This window comes from Passer domesticus, chromosome 1 (genome assembly GCF_036417665.1).
Source record: "Passer domesticus isolate bPasDom1 chromosome 1, bPasDom1.hap1, whole genome shotgun sequence".
Lineage (NCBI taxonomy): Eukaryota > Metazoa > Chordata > Aves > Passeriformes > Passeridae > Passer > Passer domesticus.
In genome coordinates, this window is record NC_087474.1 from 15614518 (window position 1) to 15635479 (window position 20962).

General features: G+C 41.2%; 1 protein-coding gene across 11 annotated transcripts in view; it reads left to right on the top strand.

Moving 5' to 3' along the window:
• Positions 1-20962, top strand: part of ABI1 (abl interactor 1) — a 77303-nt gene that overhangs the window by 24106 nt on the left and 32235 nt on the right. The window lies entirely within an intron of this gene.

Below are 20962 nucleotides of genomic sequence, written 5' to 3' on the forward strand. Positions count from 1 at the left end.
TTCACCCTGGCTGCCTGCTTCTGTTGGGGGGGGAAGCATTGCTGCTGCTGCCTGTCTTGTACCTGATCATTGGCCTGATTGTATGCTAACTCAGCCAAAAATGTCTGCTGTGTTTAATCTGGAAGTGGCTTGCTGCATAACCAGGTGTGTGCCATCTTAGTGCCAGTGGAGGCAGGGACAGGACTCAGTTATTTCACCCTTACACAGCTGTTCTGAAATGGGCTTGAGGGAGTTGTTAAAAGCCCAGTATCCACTCTCTTGTACTCTTACTGAAATTCAGTCGGATCTTCACTTGCCTTTCTCCTATGTCTCTTTGAGATGTTTTGTAAACAAATAGCACAGGATGCAACCTAAAACGTTCTTCAGTGCAGCCAGTGAATTAAAAACCTTAGTTGGTCAACCAGCATCCTGTTGGTGGTACACCTTAGACCAAATACGTGAAAGAAAATGCTTCTTATGGTCTCTACTGTCTCCCTTCCCAGCCCTGCTAACTCTTACTGGTTTTTTAGAGTTGTGGTTTCTAAACATCTTTGAGAAAAGGCAGCACAGTGGTTTTATCAAAAGCATGTCAGCAGGGAGAAGATTCCAGTGTGTATGGAATGACCCTCCTAGTAAAAAACCTATCAAAAAGGCATGTGAGGTTAACATGTGCTGAGAACTGAACAATGCTAAAAGCTGTTTGAAGTATTTAAAAAGTACCTGCCACTGAAATCTGGAAAGCAGGATGAAATGAAATTGCTGTAGATAAGCTTTTTTTCTCTTAAGTATTCAGAGATGCTGGGATTATGACTACTTTTTAAGAAATGGCTGAAAAAAGAACTGAATCTACATATTTTCTCAAGCATTGGATGCCCTCTTATGCTGAGCACATCTTTTCTTGAGTGTTTGAGAGCTGCAGTGTGTGTATCTGAAGCGATTATTGTTAAATTCTCATTGGCCCACTAGTGTGGCTAACCGTGGAAAAAGCTAAAATGTTTGATACTAGCATAAAAGGTGTTAACCCACTGTACTATTTGCTGCTTGGATTGAAGGCACTATGCTGAAAGCTATTGAGTCACCTGATACATGAACTGTTTGCTAAAGGCTGTGAACAATCAGTGCTTTGTAAAGCTTTTGAGGAGTGTTTAACAAGGTCACTTGCTTGTAGTTTCTGTCCTGGTTGGTCTTTCCTGAAACTAATCCTTGCTTATAAATGAACCTCTGCAGACTAATTTTGTAGAATTAAACTGGATACAGATAATGTGCACATACCAGCTCAGCTATTTGCTTTGAAGTGTTTCTGCTCAAATGCTTCAACTGCCTTTCTTAAATCGGCTGTACAATTGCTGTGATAGACTGTTGTAAAATACTTTGGGATCTCCAGAGTGTCCTCCCCTGTGCCTGTATCAGTTGTGAATATTTTCATGTTACTAGACCACAAGGATGAACAAATTCTCAAAATGGCATTATTTTTCATGAAAGAAGTATTGCTTAGAAACACAGAACTGAGGCATTGCCAGGTCAATTGCTCGATTCTGGGTTTTGCAAAAAAGAGCAGGTATCTGTGAAATAAAGTACAATTTTATAGTTCTTCTAAGGAGAAAAGTCCTGTGGCTTTTCTGAGCCCAGATAGTTTCTGTTTCCATACTGGTTTTCAGTTCACTATGCATGTTCTCCAGAATGACTCTAAGCTAAATCCCTGGATAGCTAAGCCTGATTAGTAGCCACTCTGTATTTTTCCTAGCTTTGTATCCTCTTCACTGGAAAAAACACTCATGAAAAGTTAGGTGTTGGACTAGTGTGTTATATTGTTACTGGAGCCTAATTTTAGAGATGGAAATTGTGCTTGGTTTTACAGGAAAAAGTTTATTTGGTTTTGGTTTCTGGTTGAGCACAAACACAGAGGCTTCACATGAGTAATTGCAGTGTGGTGAGGGAGCTCTTTTTTGAGTTGGAGGCAATGGAATGGCTTTCTCATAGCAGCCAGAGCAAAAAACTGCCCAGCTGCATCTTTATGTTCTGTAGTTACAGTTGTCTTTCAAGCTGTAATGCCTGGGTCTGGAGTAACCTGCCATGTGATTGTTTACTACACCCAGTACAGGGGCTGTGCACATAGAGCTCAGCTCTTTGGTTTAAATCCTTCATGTTGACCTGGAGCGTGGCCAAGCTGACTTGACCTTTCCAAGCTGCTGTGGTATGGCAGAGCAGAGACTTGGTCACTCTGCTGGAGAAGTTTGAAAACCCTTCTGGTATAAGGGATCCTACTTAGCCTGTTAGGCAAGATTTGGTGGGGAGGGGAGATAGTAAGTGTACTTTGCACAAACACGAGCATCAAGGCTTCACTGATGACATTAACTTAACAGATGTGCTGGATACGATCCTACAAGAAGTGCCAAATGCAGGATCCAGGGAACTACAAGCCTGTTAGCCTGATCTCTGTGCCAGAGAAGATCATGGAACACATCATCTTGTGTGCTAACATGTGACACATGAAACCAGGGAATCAGGCCCAGCCAGGATGTGTTTGTGAAGGCAGGTCCTGCTTGACCAACCTGATCCCCTTAGATGATAAAGGAGACCCACTTAGTGGATGAGCGAGAAGCTGTGGATGTGTCTACCTGTGCATTAGTAAAGCCTTTGATACCATTTCCCACAGCATCTCCTGGAGAAACTGGCTGCTCATGGCTTGGATAGGTGTGCTCTGCTGGGTAGAAAACTGTAGGGATGGCCAGGCTTGGGAGTGTTGGTGAATGGAGCTACATCCAGCTGGTCACTGGTCACCAGTGGTGCTCCCCAGGGCTTGGTATTGGGGCCGGTCCTGTGTAATGGCTTTGTCAGTGATCTAGATGAGGGATTGAGAGCACCCTCAGTCAGTTTGCAGACACAGCAAGTGGGGTGGAAGTGTTGATCTGCTGGAGGGCTGGAAGGCTCTGGATGGGGATCTGGACAGGCTGGATGGAACGGAAGAGGCTGATGGTCTGAGGTTCAGTGAGACAGTGCCAGGCACTGCAGTTGGAGTACAACTCCATGCAGCATTCCAGGCTTGGAGAAGTATCTGGGTAGCTGCTCAGCAGAAAAGGGCTGGGAGTTGTTGGTCAACAGAAGCTGAACCTGATGCAGCATGTGCCCACGTGGCCAAGACCCCAGTGCCGTCCTGGCCTGTGTCAGAGGTAATGTGGCAGCAGGACTAGGGCAGCGATCGTCCCTCTGTACTCAGCACTGTTTCTTGGTTGTACTCAGCTCTTCCTCTCCTCTTCTTGGAAATGAAAGTTGACTTAAAACATGTACTTTAAGATAAATTTTTTGCTGCTTAATTTCCATAAAGTTCAAGAGAAGAAAGATGGGACAGCCAGATTTCTCAGAGGAGAGAGGTTGACAGGGGCATCCTTGTTTACTGTGTCAAAACTGAAAAATGTAACAGATCAGCGCTCATGTTTATGTCAGAGCTGCAGCACTGGGTGTAGCAACTATTCTTTTTTTTTCTCTCTCTACATAAACAGTTTTTAAATAGCTCAGTATTTAAATCCAAGCATGAAGAAAGCAATAGTCTCCTTTTAAAGAAATTATAATTTTCCCCAGGAAACACTGCCTCACTTAAACATTCAGTGTGAAGATTTTCTTTTGCATCTGAACCTCTTCTCTAATGTGAGATAAGGAACTATTGCAAAAAAATGAGTTCTGAAAACATCACTCTCAGCAAAGAAAAATACACATCTTTTGTTACCATTTAAAGTTATAAGCTTTTAGAACTAAAAAAAACATTTTTAAAATTTCCCTGAATTAGTTCAGAAGAATTTTGCCTGTTACCATCCATGTCTAATTAATTGCATGTGTAATTAAAGTGCTGTATGCAAGCAGAAAGCCAAATGCCTTATGTTGCTATGGCATGGTTGTGTAGGTAAAGTCAGGACAACAGTGCAGATAGGCTACAAGAAGACATTTGCATTTCTGAATCCTGCAGCTGTAGCGTGTGTTGAATGACACATAGATAATCCCAAATGCTAAGGCCTTTCCATTGGGTTAGCTGCCACTCAGGACTGATGTGGATTAGGTTTCAGAGAAGTCCTGCTGAACATGTTCTGAGGCTGTAAGGGGTGAGCTCCAAAGTAGTGGCAAGTTGGTGTTTGACAGGGAAGAAGAGCACAAGAGCTGTTACATGCTTAGCCTGTCTCTGGTGTTTGAAGAGGCAAAAAGCAGTGCAGGTACTGTGGTGACTCTTTATGATTGAGTTTTTGTGGGAAAGAGCTTTCAGAGTGTGTGTGTGTACTTTGGATTAATGTGATACTGCATTTAGACATTGTGGTGTATGATCACAACACAGTTTAACTCATATTTGAAAGCCAAGAAGTAGAAACAGGGTAGAAAATGTGACAAATCTGTTGATGAATGTGAGTGGTCATGCCTAGAAACAAGCAGTTACGTGAAGGACTTTAGTACACTTACAGATGGGAGCAAAAGACCTTTCCAGATCCTCTTAATGGTGACTGTGCTTGCAAAGTACAGCTGTCCAGGTACTTCTATGCTGAAGTTGCCTCATTAAAAAGAAGTAAATGCTTAGACCCCTGACCTTTGTCTCTGGCCTGAAGAACATATGGGCTAGATGGAAGGACTGTTAATTGGAGAGATTAGCCAGAACTAGCAAATGTTTGACTGCTGCTAACAAGCAGGGTCAGTACTGGAGCCCACAGTGTTCAGAACATTCTTTGGAGACCGTTCAGAACATAAAGCATATCCTCAACAAATCTGGGACTAACTCTAAGTTAGGTGATTCATACTCTGAATGGCAGAGCTTCAGTATGCAGGACTCTTACTGAAGCAGCAAAAACCTTGGCAAACTGGGCAAGGTGCAAGGTCCCACACCCTAGGGTAGGGCCCGACGTGCATTTGTGTGCACTGGGAGGTGACTGTGTGAGTAGTAATGGGTTGGAAAGGAGGAAAGGAGCTGCTGTGCTGATGGGTGCTGTGCTGAGCATGAGCCAACACCACAAGGCTATCTGAATAAGTGAAGCAGTGTGTTGGGGCTGCCTTGGGAGGATTGTGGCTGACAGATGAAAGGCAGTGATGCAATTTCATCGGGAGTGCTGGGTCTGGCTTGTTGGCTTTTCTTTTTCTTTTTTTTTTGGTCACCTCTGCATTGTTCAAGAGTGATTTAGGGAAACCAGAGAGAGTCCAGCAGACAGGGATGCAGAGATGGTCAGGGGCATGGAGCATGCAGCCTGCAAGGAGAGGTTGAAGGAGTCATGTTAGTTCAGTCTGATAAAGAAAAAGCAAAGAAAAGTGATGTTATGGTAGCCTAGTAGTACTTAAGTCTGTTTTTGTCTCTGCAGTTACTCTTTTGCCTGATAGCGACAGTATAATTTTAAACAGCTAGCCATACACTGAAGCATGGCAGATTAGTACATGGAGCTGGGAAAAGCCTTTTTATTTTGGAGTGTGATGCAGCACTGGATCTCTGCCATGAGTCTTTTTGGTATTACACTGCAGCAGCTGGATGTATCCTGAAAGCTGACTTTGTATTCTTGAAAGGCATATGATAAGTTATAGGAACGGATTGGTGATGGAGGGGGGAAGATATTACAAAGTCAGGGGAGAAGCTGTCATCATGTATCTACAAATGTTGTAAGCTCCACTTCGTTCAAACTTTCCTTTCCACACGTCCAGAAGTGTGTGGAGAGACCAAAAAGTATCAGCAGGAACTAGTGCATCATCTAATGTTGTATACATTAGAAAGATAATGTCTTCTGTCTGGTTCTCTTGGACTGCCTGTGTCTGTAAGCAGCCACAAATACTCTAAATATGGCAAGAAACTTGCACCTTTTGTTTAGATTAAGCTTGCCTTGGGTGACGTTCTCTCTCCTAATAAAGTGCTGACAGTTATCTGTGGCCTTTGCTTCACATCCTGTTCTTCCTGTTCTCTCCCTGATAGAGGCCAAGGCTCCAAGAAGTTGTGCTGTGCTTGCTCTGTTTATCTGTCTGCTTATGAAAATTGTTGTCAACTTTGTGCATATCAGCTTCTATATAAATTGCTCAGAAAATAGTATAATGTGTAAAAATTGCCTTGTCAGCCATTCAGCTGAGAAATTCCCTTCATGTCCGCAAATGAATGCATGTAGGATGTCTGTAATCCCTGTGCAGTTCAGCTGATGCAGTCAAAAAGAAAACCCCAGCACATTACCAACAAACAAACCAAAGCAGCCCTCCCGTGATACTTAGTTATGAACACCTATGAGAGAGCAACCACAATGTCAGCCTTTCTGTCATGGGGAAGAGCAGTTGCTTTGATGAAGAAGAAATTGAACCAGAAACTTTTGTTGTACACTTTCTTTTTGTTTCCCTGTGGAATGCAGGGTTTTGAACGTAATTCTGGGGAATGAGCAAAGTTACTTACTTTATTAGCCATTGACTGTCATGAATTCCTTCATATGCTTATTCCCATTCTACTGTCTGCTAGAAGGGCAGTCTGAATGCATAATTTTCAATGTGGTTTAGACCTTCTTTCTGCTCAGTGGTTATTTCACTGTAAGCTCTAGATACCTCATTAAATACGAAATTAAGAGGCCTGATGCAGCTCCTTGTTTTCTGGACTCAAAGCCAAAAATCCAGGACTGTGAACATGACTCTGAAAGGCCTTTTGGACAATTTTGTGTAATGAAGGAGTCATCAGTGTTTGTGCAGTCTTTTTAATGAAAACCTCTCATATCTGGGAGATACACCACACAGGCAAAATGCGTCACTAACCTGATATGAAGTCACAAATTGGACTTTCCAAGGAATCTTATTTTTTTGTTTTTTTTTTTTCCATCAGATGCATCTGATTAGCTTGCTGCCTGAAATTGATTTTCATTCTGTTTCAAGTCTTAGTAAACCACCAGTCTTCACATATGAATAATTCCTTGTTTACATCAAATTAAAGTTTTATCTCTGTCAATGTTTTAATTGCATAAATGCAGTGTATGAGATGATGAGAACATTGTGCCTAGTAAAACAGCAGGTAGCCAGCTACCAAAGCATTTACACAGTTGTACCTTTGCCATCCAGTGCCGCTGTTTGGAATGTTGGTTTTTGTGGTAGTGATGTGCTTTAGCTGACTCTTTTTGAGGGAATGGAGGGGAAAAATGAGTACAAGAAGCTTACTGTGAAGAAGATGAGCAACAACATGCATTGTACAGCATCACTGAAGCTGCCACTCAAGCACAAGACCACATCCTGGGTGCTTGTGGCTGGACTTCTTGTGCCATTCAGATAGGAATTGCTTAGTATTTTCTGATGGCTGGTTATAAGTGCTTAGTTAACTTTGATCTGTAGGTAGAAAACCAAGTAATGATTTACATGAGTGTTTATCAGCCAGTAATAACACTGCCACTTCTTATGCTGCTGGTTTGACTTTATTCTCTTTATTAGTAACCTTTTGGGACCCACTGATATATGTTGTGCATGTCTTATAAAAGCCCCCTTACAGGTCATATGTACACAGAGAACGCTTTATTAGTTCACGGGAGGTCTGTAGATTACTTGGTAGCTGTTCTTCTAAAGCTGGGACAACTTCTGGGTTTTTTTTGTAACTTCGGAAAAGTGTGTATGAAGTGTGACAGTCTGTCCAACTATGTTAATCTTACTAAATACTTGTGTGGCTCTGGAGCCTCAGTGGAAATCCCTTCCCTTCCCCAGCACCATCTCTGCATCACTGGGGCAGTCACAGATCACAAAGGGAAGTTTCTCTTTACTGTACTGCAAAAAAAAATGTAAAATGGTGTTGGGTGATACAATTTATGGCTAAAGACCTAAATAGGTTACCCTGAATATTGTTTATTCGGGACAGCTTACTTTGCTGGAGAATATTGTTAATTCTTCCCTGACCCTGCTGTTGGTGCCACCACAGAGAGAGCACTGTGGCCATAGTGGAAATAAAACTGTAAATTTGTTTGTTTAAAAGCTGTCCTCTAATAAGGTTTTTATTTTTTGACAAAACACAGAATGTGTTTTGAACGAGCGCATTTTGAGTGACAATTAGCTAAGGCCATCATTTGCTCTTTCAGTCATTCCTGTTTGGAATGTTTACTATGCATGTAGAAGTCAAAAAAGCCTGAAAGTATGTGTGCCTCTTTCTGAATTCCAAAATATAGATTAATAAGGCTTGCATTTTCCTCTCTAATATTAAATTCTAGTTCCAACAAATAGTTATATTATTTAATAATTCTGGCTAATATTGTACCTAATTCTATCTTATGGGCATAAAAACATAAGTAATATGTGACCACAGAACTGCATATTGATTGTGATGGTTTTGTGTGTTGTTTGCTTCCTCTTTGAGAATCTGCTGAGTAGCTGTGACTTCTTAATGAATGTATCCTTGTATGAGTGCTAATGTTTAATGTAGTTTCACCTGTTCATGCCTAAAAGCATTTGCTTCTTCCCCTCACACGTTGTCCTAGGATGATTATTTACAATGGATCCAATGGTACAGTTCAGCATGGTCTCACCCCAGGATTGAAGCATGGCTTGCAATTTCTTTAACTGGCTTCTCTGTCCTTGCTTGCGAGAGAAAAATAATAATCAACCTGATCTTGTCATGCTATCTCAAATTCCTCTGTGGCAAGACCAGGAGCAGCAAGGGTATGATTAAAAGCTATTAGGCTTCTAAATATAAAATAAGAACAAGCAGGATGGCAACCTTAGAGTTGAGAGGGGTCATGATGGAAATAATAAAATATATAATTGCTTCAGGAAGAGTCAGCTGGGCCGTCATTTCAAAATATAAAAACAAGGAAATTGAATAATGACTGAAGGGCTTGATTTGAATGTAGGAATTTCTGCTTGCCTGTTGAACTCGGTGTCTTAGAGGATTATTTTTTTTCATTTTAAGTTATTATTTTTGAACTGTGTTCAAAACTAGGCTTTATAAGGTTGCAAGATAAGCCTCCAAACCACAAATCAACCTTTATCAGACTGGAAAGAAGATAAGCATCGTCTTTGGGAAGCTGATCCTTCTTTGTCCATTTATAGGATTTTCTTACGTGTGTTGTTAAGTCAAGTATTGAGCAAGATACTTGCAAGATTGGCAGTAATGGCCAGATGTAGTATAGGACTAGAAAAGATGAGTTCTACTGCGGAAAAGGCTTGTCACCTAAGCCAGGATGAAAAAGGTGCTAACTGAAGCTTTTGAGCAAGGTACATATTTTTTGCTCTTTAATAGCTCTTATGTAGTGAGCTGTATGATGAGCTAATAAGATGCGTGCTGTTGTGGACTAGCAATTTGTGTATTCCTCTAAATAGTTATTGAATTTCTTATTGTTAAAACTTAGATTAAAAATAAGAAAGAAACTTAACTTGAAATTATGCAGTTGACCTGTGCATGTGTCTTGGTAGATTATGGCTTCTGAGAGTGGAAGAATGGTAGAAATATGATGTTATTTCAGTACTGCATCTCATGGCACTTTTTGCCTGCTGTGGTGATGAGTGAGTTGCTGAGGTAATGGAGGACAATCTCCAGTTGTGAAATGGAGGAACCTCCAAATCATAACAGAGATGTTCTAACCTCATGTAATTATGAGTCATTAAGGTAAAGAGAGAAGTCCAGTTAAAAGGCCTGAAACAAATTAACCTTTCTCAGCTATCTGATCTCTTACCTGTGTCACTGCATTTTGATTTAGTTTCCTCATGCATTCCAGATCTCATGTTAAGAGCCAGCACTGATAGGGTTGTATCACCTATAAGCTGATAGGAGCAAGATCATCCTTTATTTTATTTGTTCTACTCTTCTCAGTGAGGATGGCCATCACACCTGGTTTAGCCTCATCCTAAGCTGATGTGCAATTAAGCATATCTGGTTTTGTGTTATGGATAATATTCAGACCTGTAGGTATGTCTGCTAGTGCCTTATTTTGATGGTAGCGTGACAGCTGGCCTCAGAAGTGCTGCATCTATTACAGTTTCAAAGCACTCATGATGTAGTGGTTGTGTTTGATGGTACTCTGGAATCTGAATGCTAAAACTGGAGGAGAGAATTTCTGGGGGTGTTCATGGTGCTTTGGTTAAAATAACAAGTTTTTGCCTTTTCTGAGCTCAGGCTCTGGCACATGAATTAATAACAAAAAGCTCAGGAAGTGGGGGATGGTTTCTATAAGCCCTCCCTGAGCAAAACTCAAGTTCAATCACTGAGGATTTTGCTACTTTAAGGAGCAAATTCCTCCTGCAGTGCAGTGTGCCCCTGGGCTGGCAGCAAGAATATCAAGCTTCAATCCCAGTTAGCTTGCTTTATACTTCTAGACCTCCAGACATGGGAGCAAAAGGAGAGTGAGGGGACCACAACTCCAAGCTACTGGCATCTTATTTTCAGCTCAATAACTTTAAAACTGTATTTCCTCAAGCTGCATTAATGTGTCAATGCAAAAATTTCTTCAGAGGTGCTTTCTACTAGAGCTGGCTCAAATACTTGGACTAAATATATCTGACATTAAAAAAACTATTTGGAAAAGTTTTGAAATACTCATTTTCATGTGAAATATTTGCCTAGAATATGTTTCAGAGAATGCTTCTGCCTGGTCATTATTGGACAATGACAGGTCACCTACTTTGAGAATATTGAAAAGCATCATCTAATCAGTAGAAACTGATTTAAGAAAATGTGGAATAAATTTTTCCAAATGCATTTTTAGAAAGCAGAGGTTCTGCAAACAATTATGTGACTTGACCAAACATCCTGGGAAAACAGATTGTGAGCAGTCTGCAGATCTTACTTGGATAATTTTCCTGTGTACTTTAACCCTCCTTCCCATTTGCCGAGATTCCTTAGTCGTGGTAGCTCTTAAAACAAATATGTAGTTGTTGTTTATATTAGCTGTATACTTCTGGGAGTAAACACACTCTGCATTGCTGAATGGATATACACAGTTTAAATCCAAAAAGTACACTGACCTCCCCAGACTCTACCAAAGCACTGGGGGGAGGTAGACCACAGAAGTTTGCACAGCTGTCTTTAGCAGCCCATTAAATAGTGTTGTGATGTCCCCTTCATCTCTTGGGGAAGTCAGCAGCATCTCCCTCTGTGGTGGCAGTCTGTCAATCCCCAGCACTCTCCTGTGCACTCAGGTTTCCTGCAGGCATTCAGTGACTCTCCAGTGTGTGTTTAGCTGTCCAGTACTGCACAGGTCAGTGTCCAGTTGTGCACATGTCTGTGGTGGTGGTTACTGTGGTGTGGAAGAGCTGCCTTTTGAAACTCTGGTGCCATTTAGAGGCTTATAACCCACCATGGTGTTGGGAGCATCCTTTCCAGGGCACCCCTCTGCCATCCTCTGTTAGCTGTAAACATTTCAATGGTCAATATTTATGTAGTGTATGTATAGCATCTGCCTAAAGTGACAGCAGGAGATGGCCAGTCTTCTTTTTTCCCTGCCATTCTCTTGTGACAGTGTTTTGTTCTCTGCTCCTTGTTCCCTGAATTGTGGGCTCAACTATCCTGGAGACAAGGTCTTGAAAACTGCAGACTTCAGCTGCTTCTTTGACTGACTTCATTCTCTATTTCTTCTCCAGTGGCTAATGCTCTGCTTCTCCCCAAGTGTTTGCAATCATATTTAATCAATATGCTAATAACTGCACAGTGGCAATTGCTAATTTCTGAGCACATTCTCAGTCTAATGAATTGACTGTAGCAATAGTAGGATGATACATTCAGCAGCAGGGACATAGTGGTGTGCCTGTGTCTCTGTGCCTGCACACAAGACTTCTCTTCAGGACTTGCACTGTGTCTTAACCTGCCATCAGGCTGCAGTGTTTGTGTTCAGGTGCTCTTGCACAGGACGAAGTCAAGATCTCAATTTTGGGTGTGTGCATGCACAGGCCTGAGGGATGATCCTGGTGGAGGGGCTGATTTATGGCACGGCTTCTTCTTGGGCCAGGCTCCCTCTGCCAGTAGGCCCTGCCTTAATTAGAAGAAGTTTAGGGTGCATAAGGTTGTGGCTCAGTATGGGGTAAGTGCTGCTGGGACTTCTGAGGCCATCTGGATGTTACCAAGAGATGGAACTGCAGTATTTCATATCAGTTGTGGCCAAGAGTTGGGAGGCTAAGGGAAATCCATTTACAGAAACAATGTGCAACTTCCTGTTTGAGTTGTGTGTGAATATAAAAATTAGAGCAGCTTTAGCAATTCCATCTCTGCCTTGGCCCTTCCTTCCCACCCTGTTAGACTTGTAAATGTCATACATGCTTGTGATTTGCTTGTCTGTCTTCTGCTTTTACTTAATATATCCCAAATTGCAAGAAGACTGTATGACTCAGTCCAAAATAGTAGCACAGTCCTAGGAAACATGTGAGGGAATTTTTGTCAACACTCTTTTTTTGCCTGAGTATCTTAAGTTTGAGCTGATGGCAGATCATGATGCTTCTAATGTTATCCTGTGTTGACGTACCTTCTTGCTGAAGGGGGTTTGAGAAAGGATGGGCAGAGTAAGGAAATTGATCAGTTTTGTTCTATGTTTGTTTCCAAGGACAAAAGCAAAAAACTTCTCAGATCCACACTGTTTTGGTATTCAAGGGACATGGAAGAACTCTTTGCTACAATAATATGCAGAAGATAGTAGTATGAGTAGTAAGTGAACTGTAAAGTAGAATATGTGTACTGAAAACTTTTAGATTGGAATCTATAGTGGCTGAGGATTGTTCCTGCCACCCTATTTTACTGATGGGCAGGGGAACAAGGGGAAACAAATCCCTGTGTTGGTTATCACTCCATTGGAGTAGCACCTTTTAGTGCTGCAACAGTTGTTTGCTGTACCATCTTGCCTGCTTTTTATTAAAAATTTTTTCTGAAGTCCAGAATGTTAGTAGTTCTCTTCTGAACAAAGTGGAATATTCAACCCTTGAACATTCAGGAAATGAGAAATAGACATTTATGTAGGGTAAGCTGTGTTTGTGGCACTAATCCAAGAGGGTTTGTGGTGTGGCCTTTAGCCACGTGATGGCTGAATTAATACTCCTGAGTTACTGCTGGTGCAGTGCTGGCCCAGCTGAGCACCAGCACATGTTCCACTCACTTGTATCCCTGCCATCAGGTGACGTATGATCAAAGAGGAATAGAAGGAACATTGTGTCTTGGGTGATTTGTAATCAAACTATGCCTGCAGGTAGCTAAAGGATACCCATTGTCATTCCAACATATGTTGTCCTTTTTTTACAAAAGGGGGAAATGTTCTCTCTGTGAACTGTCAGCCTTAGACATCTCATAGGCCCCGAATTCATGTGGGGAAGGGGGGTGCTTGGGAGAGCAAGTTTTTGTGTATGTGTTTGTGTATTTGTGTACATGTATTTTTGGTTGGTTTTAGGTAATTTGTTGGTTGGGGTTTTCTTGTTTTAAGAAAAGTATGTGTCTGAAAATTAATCCAGACCACTTTCAAGTAAATACATGTAATAAATGAGAATAGCTTTTATGTGTGAGCTTTTTTACTCTTTATCATAATAATTATTTTGAGATATACAATAAATCCACTATCCCATCCACATAACATAACCTTTACTATTGGAAAATATTTCATTTTTGCTATTAGAGCTGATGAAATACAGCACTGAAGAGGTGATACATTAAGGTTAAGGCGATATTGGCTCACTTTCTCTTGGCATGGGTTCTGTTCCATGCTCTTCCCAATTTGACTTGCCAACTTACAACTAAAATGTGAAGTATTGGGCTTTGGGCTTTTTTTTAATTTGTTGTTCAGGCATGAGCATTCTGACTCATCATTGTTACAGCTTTATCAGCCTCTTACCTCAGACAAACTTTCAGAAAATTCAGACTTGTTTCTGTTGAGTTTATTTTTCATAGGCTTTTTTTAGATGGTTTCCTTTTCAGCCACCTGCAGTGCTCTTTGCAATTGCACATGTTCATCTCCTATGAAGTTGCTTTTTTTGGCACACAAAATGCTTTTCGTTTGACATAGGGTTTTGTTCTACTCCCATGGTGGTTCTTTAGTGAGTCCAAACTACTGAAGGAGCCGTTTAATTTTTCCTTTCTGTTGTGCTTTTTGTGCTTTCCTACAGTCAAAAATATATTTAGGTTTGATGTTTTGTTTAATTCTAGACAAGTGCATTGCTTCCAGTAAGGAAAAGAGGGACTCAGCTACTTTAAGATGCTGGAACTCTTATGTGGAAGCTTGCATAAGCATATTTCTTTTTCTTCTTTTTTTTCCTTTTGAATTGACTTAGTCATGCGTATCTTCAGGAATACCTAGAAAAAAAAAAATTAAGTTACTAATGTCTAATTTCACAGACTGCAATACATTTATACATACAGCTGGAATCTTGACTTTGCATAATCAAAAGCATTTGTCTGCTTTTTACGGCTGAATACAAATGTAACATCACTACATATCCCAAATGTTGTTCTGTCAAAAATCCATCAGATTGTACTGTTGAAACACTTCTCTTTTGAAGTGTCTTCCAATTTAAAGACTCATTTTAATCAGCAACTGGTGTTAGTTAAGCATTGAAATGTCTGTTCAGTTCACTGTGTAGAGCACTAGAGGAGAGGGGGGTGTACCTTGAAAGTTCTCTTATTGGAATCCTGTCTTGGTGAAGGGGAAGTGGTGGGCCAGAGGAAGGGCTGAGTAAAAGAACTGACATTCAGAAAGATGTTTGTGGCAGTGTGAAACTCAAGTGAATGCTTACCAGTTGTTAATTTGCCATGTGCTGTAGTTTTGATCTGATGCAGGGCTGGCTCTGTACTTCCTGTTGTGCAGTGCTTCTGAAGTGGTGGGGTGTGGGGTTCAGCCACAGCTGAATCGCCTGCAAATACTGGAAACCGTATTCTAGAGTGGTCAGGGATTTTGTCAGAACAGGGAATAACACCATGGAAGATATTTATTTCTCTTCTCCCACTTCTGACATTGGATGCTGAAAAGCCATAGACTTTAGGAGGGAAGTGGAGATAAATGCCTTGTCTCCTCTGTGTCTTCCCACAGAGATCTACATTAGTGATGCAATTTTTTTCTATCTGCTGATTATACTCAAGCTCTTGAAGGTATTGAAATAGCAATTGCATTTGAAAGAAAATAAAATTATCTAGAACACAAAAAAATTGTTGTACTTCTAATAAACATGTATTGTAGGTCATTGGAGGGCTAGTGGTTTTTTTTTAATAAATAACGTTCATGACACCCTTCTTACTGCAGTGTATGTACATTTCGTTTGCTCAAATGGTTAAAATTGACAGTAGGTTTTGCCAAAGCACAGAAATGTTATCTGTAACTCACTTGTGCATTTTCATTAGCAATTAAAAACATCAGTGGCATGTGTTTAACAGAGAAATCTGGGCTCTCTGTCACTATGTGTCACTGTGCCCAGAGCAGGCAGCTGTGGCAGTGCTGCCTGTACCTGTGCCCACCTGTACTCTGCCTATTCCTGGTGCATGTGCACAGCTCCAAGCCCAAGCAGCAAAGCTCCTTGCTTGGCATGGCACAGGAAGTCTGGCAGAGCCAGGAATAGAACTTCAATCTGCTGTTTTCCAGGCTCTTGCTGTTAGCCACAGACCCATCCCACCTCCTCACTGGCTGACGTGCTGGCAGACAGCCGCCTCCTGCGTGCGGGGCCAGCTGCTTCTGCAGCGCTGTCTGACCTCCATACTCCAGATGTTTGAAGTTCCATTTCCCCCATGCTTATGTGAACTTTAGCAAAGTGCTTCTGGCATTTCACCAATGCAGCGGAGAGGAGGGAGGGCTGTTGTCTTAACTGTTTTCTTTCCATAATAAGGGCCTTTCTAGAGCTGTTAAAAATCTCTTCCTCTGTAGCACTTATACTCCATTTGCCTTCAGTTGCCATCTGCCAGTCTTACTTCCCACATTCTTCTCTCTGTTCCCAGAGATACTCTGTGGACCTCCCCTCCTTATGCTCTGTGTTGACATCATCTTCCTTTCAGCTGGGGAAAGTGGGGAACAGGGGGTTAGGGTGTGATGAGACTTCCTTGTGTCTCTCCAAAGATGTTTCTCATTCATAGACCCTAATTCTGTGAGATATTTCACAGGTGAGACATACTGGCTTCTGTCAGGTGCCCCATTTTATCTGATCAGCCTCTCATGTGAACATGCCTGAAATAACCATTAAGAGAATAATGTGAGAAGCTTCTTTCCTTCAGTGCTGTCTGAGGGATAAATATGTATCCTCCATAGCAGTCCTCCCATTTGCACTTGGCACCAGGAAAGAAAACCAGGCGTGAACTCAAGTCTGGCTCTTGGACGAGTGGGCTGATTTCTTTGCTCTGATTCTTGTCCTAGAATGCTGTGTACCTGCTCCCAGCCCCTCTGGTCTGTCCTTGCCCCGTGTCCCCTTTCTGGTCAGCTTCTCCAGCAGAATGCATGACTAGATTTGCCAATAGGGTACTCTAAAAAGCATCTATAGAAATAATCCTTTGGCTGAACAGGCCTCTCTTTTTCATTTTCTGTGCTGCTGTATAGGTGTATGTGCCACTCCACAGGTTGTGTTGTAGAAATTGGGATCCAGTTGTGGTCCAGTTCTCAGTGAATGCTAGTCTTCCTTTTGGAAGAAAGATAGGCTAACGGTGAGGCTATCTATGACTAGTAATCTTTAAACCTGTTTCTCTAGCTTCTGTTTTCAGTTGCTTGATTTTAACGGCACTTTTTTTCTTTTTTAAACACTTGTAAGCACATGTTCTGTTAGTTAGGAATCAGTTTTTTAAGTATGTCTTGAAATGAATACAGCTTAAACTTGCTATGAGACTATGTGCATTATCATTTTACATTCTGTGCTTCTGACTTCCAGAAATGTACGGTCCTGAGTAAATGGGATGTCTGCAGTACACTTTACTACCTGACCACTCACCCCCTATAGCTGTCATGATATCCTAGGGAAAAAAAATCTATGTGAAGGTATAAAATACCTTCAAATGTTGCTGAACTCTGGCTTGCCTTATGCCAATGGCAATTGCTAGGAGAATCTGAGAAAAAAAACTGCTAGTGTATATAAAGAAAGATGTAAATTCTAAATCAGGGGCTAGCTCCATAGGATTAAATTGACATATAATCTGTGTTCAGACACAGTTGAAGAAATAATGATAAACTGTCAAAATAAGGCCCACAATCAATATGCTTTAAGCCCTTCTCTTGATTGGATAATATTAGTAAAATGCATTGTTAGCACTGTTATTTTATTTTTTAAATATATGTTTTATGTATAGAAATGTATTTTAAAAGTGTACCTTTACATATGAGTTCCTTCCGGAAGTGGGACTTAGTATTTCTCTCATTATTTTTCCTTTGATCTGTCTAGTGCCTTTGCCCCTCTGCTGGCGATGAACATTTTATATGGACTGTGAAAGTTGCTGTATATATCTGTGTTTATGGCCTTAGTTCATTGTGTCAATCTGTAAAAGCTCTTGAATGTGAGCCCTCTGTGCAGGAAAAGGAAGGTGGCATATCAGATTACATGGGATATGGCTTATCTGGCTCCTCTAGCCTTTTACCTTAAGAGGCCTGGATTTACCGGGACTTCAGGAGATGAAGCTTTGTGGAGAGCCTGTCCTACTGTTGTCACTTGCTGTATGCTGAAGAGAATGTGTGAGGAACTTCTATCTATAAACCTACCAAAGACATTGCTGGGTTTCCAGCTCTGGAAATACAACTCTTAAATCTGTTTCAGTTGCTTCCTACATTGCCAGCACAGCATACAAAGCAAACACACAAGGTGAAACTCAGATGTCCAAGTGCTTCAGAGTGATTGGAAACCTTAATTTCATGGTGCAGGTTCGAAAGGCACGACAGGATATTCTGAGGATTCTCAGATGAATTTATGTAGTGGAGTTCAGGCAGCTATTAGCTTTAGTGAAAGTTGGATTGAAGGATAGTTTATGTGAAATAAAAAGGTCTTGAAATCCTTATATTCTTAAAGGAATTTGGGGAACTGGAAAAAGCATCTCCTTTTTTTTTCTCTAGTAACTGTTACTTGTTGCTAGCACTGGGTTTCTTCTGTGGATTGACTGATAAATTGATAATTAGACAGTGCTTTAGCAGACTTGATTCTGGTTACTGTCCAAGAGGCTGTTAAAAATGTCTTGAAATCGTCTCTTGAAGAGGGGATGGTAAGAAAGGCCACTCCCCTTTTTATTATGAAAGTGAAAGATAACCAATATAAAGCTTTTAGTACAGTGCCTTCATATGAAATTTGTTCAAAGCTAACTAGGGACTTGAACTTCACACAATTGCTAGCTAACTGGGCATGATAGAAGATTGCATCAGCCCTCTACCTTAAGAGACGGGATTGACTCCACCAGTTCCTGATAACAGATCAGTACTTGAGTGAAAGTTTCTTTCAGTTTTTTATATGCTTCTCAGTTGTTGGTTAACTAAACCAGGTGTCTATGCTGAAGAACTGGGAAGAGGAAAATACTCACCAAACTGGCCAGTTTTGGTCTGTAACTGAGTTGGTGTGGTCACAGCTGGGGTATTCAAACAGTTTCTAGTCAATGGAATTGAGGGTTACAGTTCCCAATACCAGCACAGCCCCATGCTCTGGGGGAGGTCCCCATGGAATAAATGTGTGTGCACAGTGATGAACAAGGGTGGCCGATGCCAGCTGTGCCCACGCTCTGCTCTCCGTGTGTCCCGTGAGGCCTCCTTAGTGCTTGGGCTCCCCTGGACAAGAGAGGGAATTAACTGTTTTATTTATGTAGGTAAACTTCTTGAGTTTCTTGAACAGTATCTTGTTGGAGATCAGACAACATATAAGCAATAGTTTCAAGTCAAATACTTGAGTTACTAGCACTTTCATCAAGAGTTAGTGAAATATGTAATTTGTAATATTGTGTAGATATCTGATTGTACATGATGTCATAAAACCCCAGACTACTCACTTGAGCTTATTCATGCCTGATGTGCCTTGAGCCCGTAATTGTTCTTCTCTACAGAATATTTATTTGCAGTTTAAATATGTTTACATTTCCCTGTGTTGAATTTTCTTTACAAAATAAGAGCATAAAATGTGCTCTCCCTGAATAAGTCAGCTGTCTGACTGAGCTCATTAAAGCTGGGGATTTCATTGTTCTTTTTGTAGGTCAAACTGACTTCTTTGCAGGTGGCCTGTGCAATGTGCATTGTCCAGGTCTCTTCAGCGCCTTTACTCAACCATAACTCATTTATTTAAAAGGTCTTACTAAATATGCTTTCTTTCTGGAAGTAGCAGTGGAATGCATTTGTATTTCTAAAACAGAGCAAGTTGATGTTCTTAGTCTCACCAGTTTATTTTCATTTCAGGGAAGCATATTGTATAAACTGTATAGGAAAACAATGAAATCTGTATTTTTGGAGGATGACAGTAAGGGTTAATGTTAAAGCTGGGTTTAGGAACAGATTGCAACGAGTGAGGGTTTGGGTTGTTCTGTTAATAAGGGGTGCTGAAAGCACCTTAGCATTTGTTTCTTAAGTTGTTTCCTTTGCTTAATACACTTTATAGTCTGGGTGTGTGAACTTGTAGAAAATATTTGTTTGTCTTACAAAGTTTTAAACTATATGTATTTTACTGCTATGTATGACCAATCAAATCTGAAGCTGTGACTGATTTTTTTATGGGCAGTAGAACAGATGCTGCCTTTCATGTTGAAACGTAAAGAGGTAAGCTTGGAATCCAGACAGTTGTACCAGAGGTCAAGGAAGGAAACAGGACTTTCTCTGCACTACTCACTGTCCTATGCATTGCATAGTTCTGTTGACAAAGTTCAGTCTGAAAACCTGTGCCTTTGCCCAGTATTTTGTGTCACATCAACCACAGTTCCTGCTGAAAGAAGATACTGTATTTGATGGATTGCTGTGGTATGATATGTCAGATCTAGTGTTCCAGTTGGCTTGTCTTTGACTAGAGGTCTTTCAGGTTTTTTTTTCCTTACGCAGTTCTTTTCTCTTATACTGCCAGCAATGTTCTTTGGTTAAGAGAATCTCACTGTTCATGTATAATATGGATGAAATACTGTTCTCTCCGTTAACTTGGAATTCAATGAGGCAGTGTTTAGCATACAATCACTTAAAGTTGGAAGGGACCAATAAGGATCATTGAGTCCAATTCCCTAAAGCTCAGCCATATGACTTAGTGTCATCTCGGTGCTCCTTGAGCTCTGACAGGCTTGAGACCCTGACCACTTCCCCGGAAAGCCTGTTCCAGTGACCAGCCATCCTCTCAGTGAAGAATATTTTCCTAATGTCCAGTCTGAAATTCCCCTGACACGGCTTCATTCCATTTCCTTATATCCTATTGCTACTCATCAGAGCAGATGAGCACCTTCCCTTGAGGCACTGTCCCCCTTGAGGAAGTTGTCAGCTGTGATGAGGGCACCTCTCAGCCTTCACTTCTCAAGGCTGAAGAAACAAGGTGACCTCAGCCACTTGTGTGGCTTTCCCTTGAGTCCTTTCACCAACTTGCTCACCCTGCTCTGGACACACTCTGATAGTTTGTCCTTCTTGCATTGAGCTGCCCCAAAGTGCACACAGACTTTAGGTGTGGAGCAGATTCCTTTGGGGAAGTAAGCACCAAGTTTGTGCAGAGCATTTTGCTGAGCCTCAGGACATGTGATTACAGTGAGTGCAGTAGGAAGATGGGGGTGCCAAGTGGTAGCAGGTCATGCTTCTTGCATGGCTGATATGTCTGGGTTTTGTTTGTATAAAGTAATTGTAATCTATTTGCTGACATTTAGGTATGTATAGCACTGATGCCCTGTAATCAGGGCTCTACTTGCCTGAAATAAAGTGTTAGTAAGAGACCCAACCCTATACTTAAGCACAAACTGAAAAAGGAAAACAGAGAAACAATGTCAAAATTACAGAAAACTTGCCAGTAACAAGCTGCTTAGTCTTCCTTGTCTCCTTGCTTTGGAGAAATAGGCATCTTAAGGAAGTCTGTGGGTTGTAATCCTACGTTCCTTCTCTGCGTGAGTTTAGGGAAAAATTGAAAAGTTACTGGCTTGCAGCTCTGTGTGGCACAGGGCATTTGTTTGTATGATGTG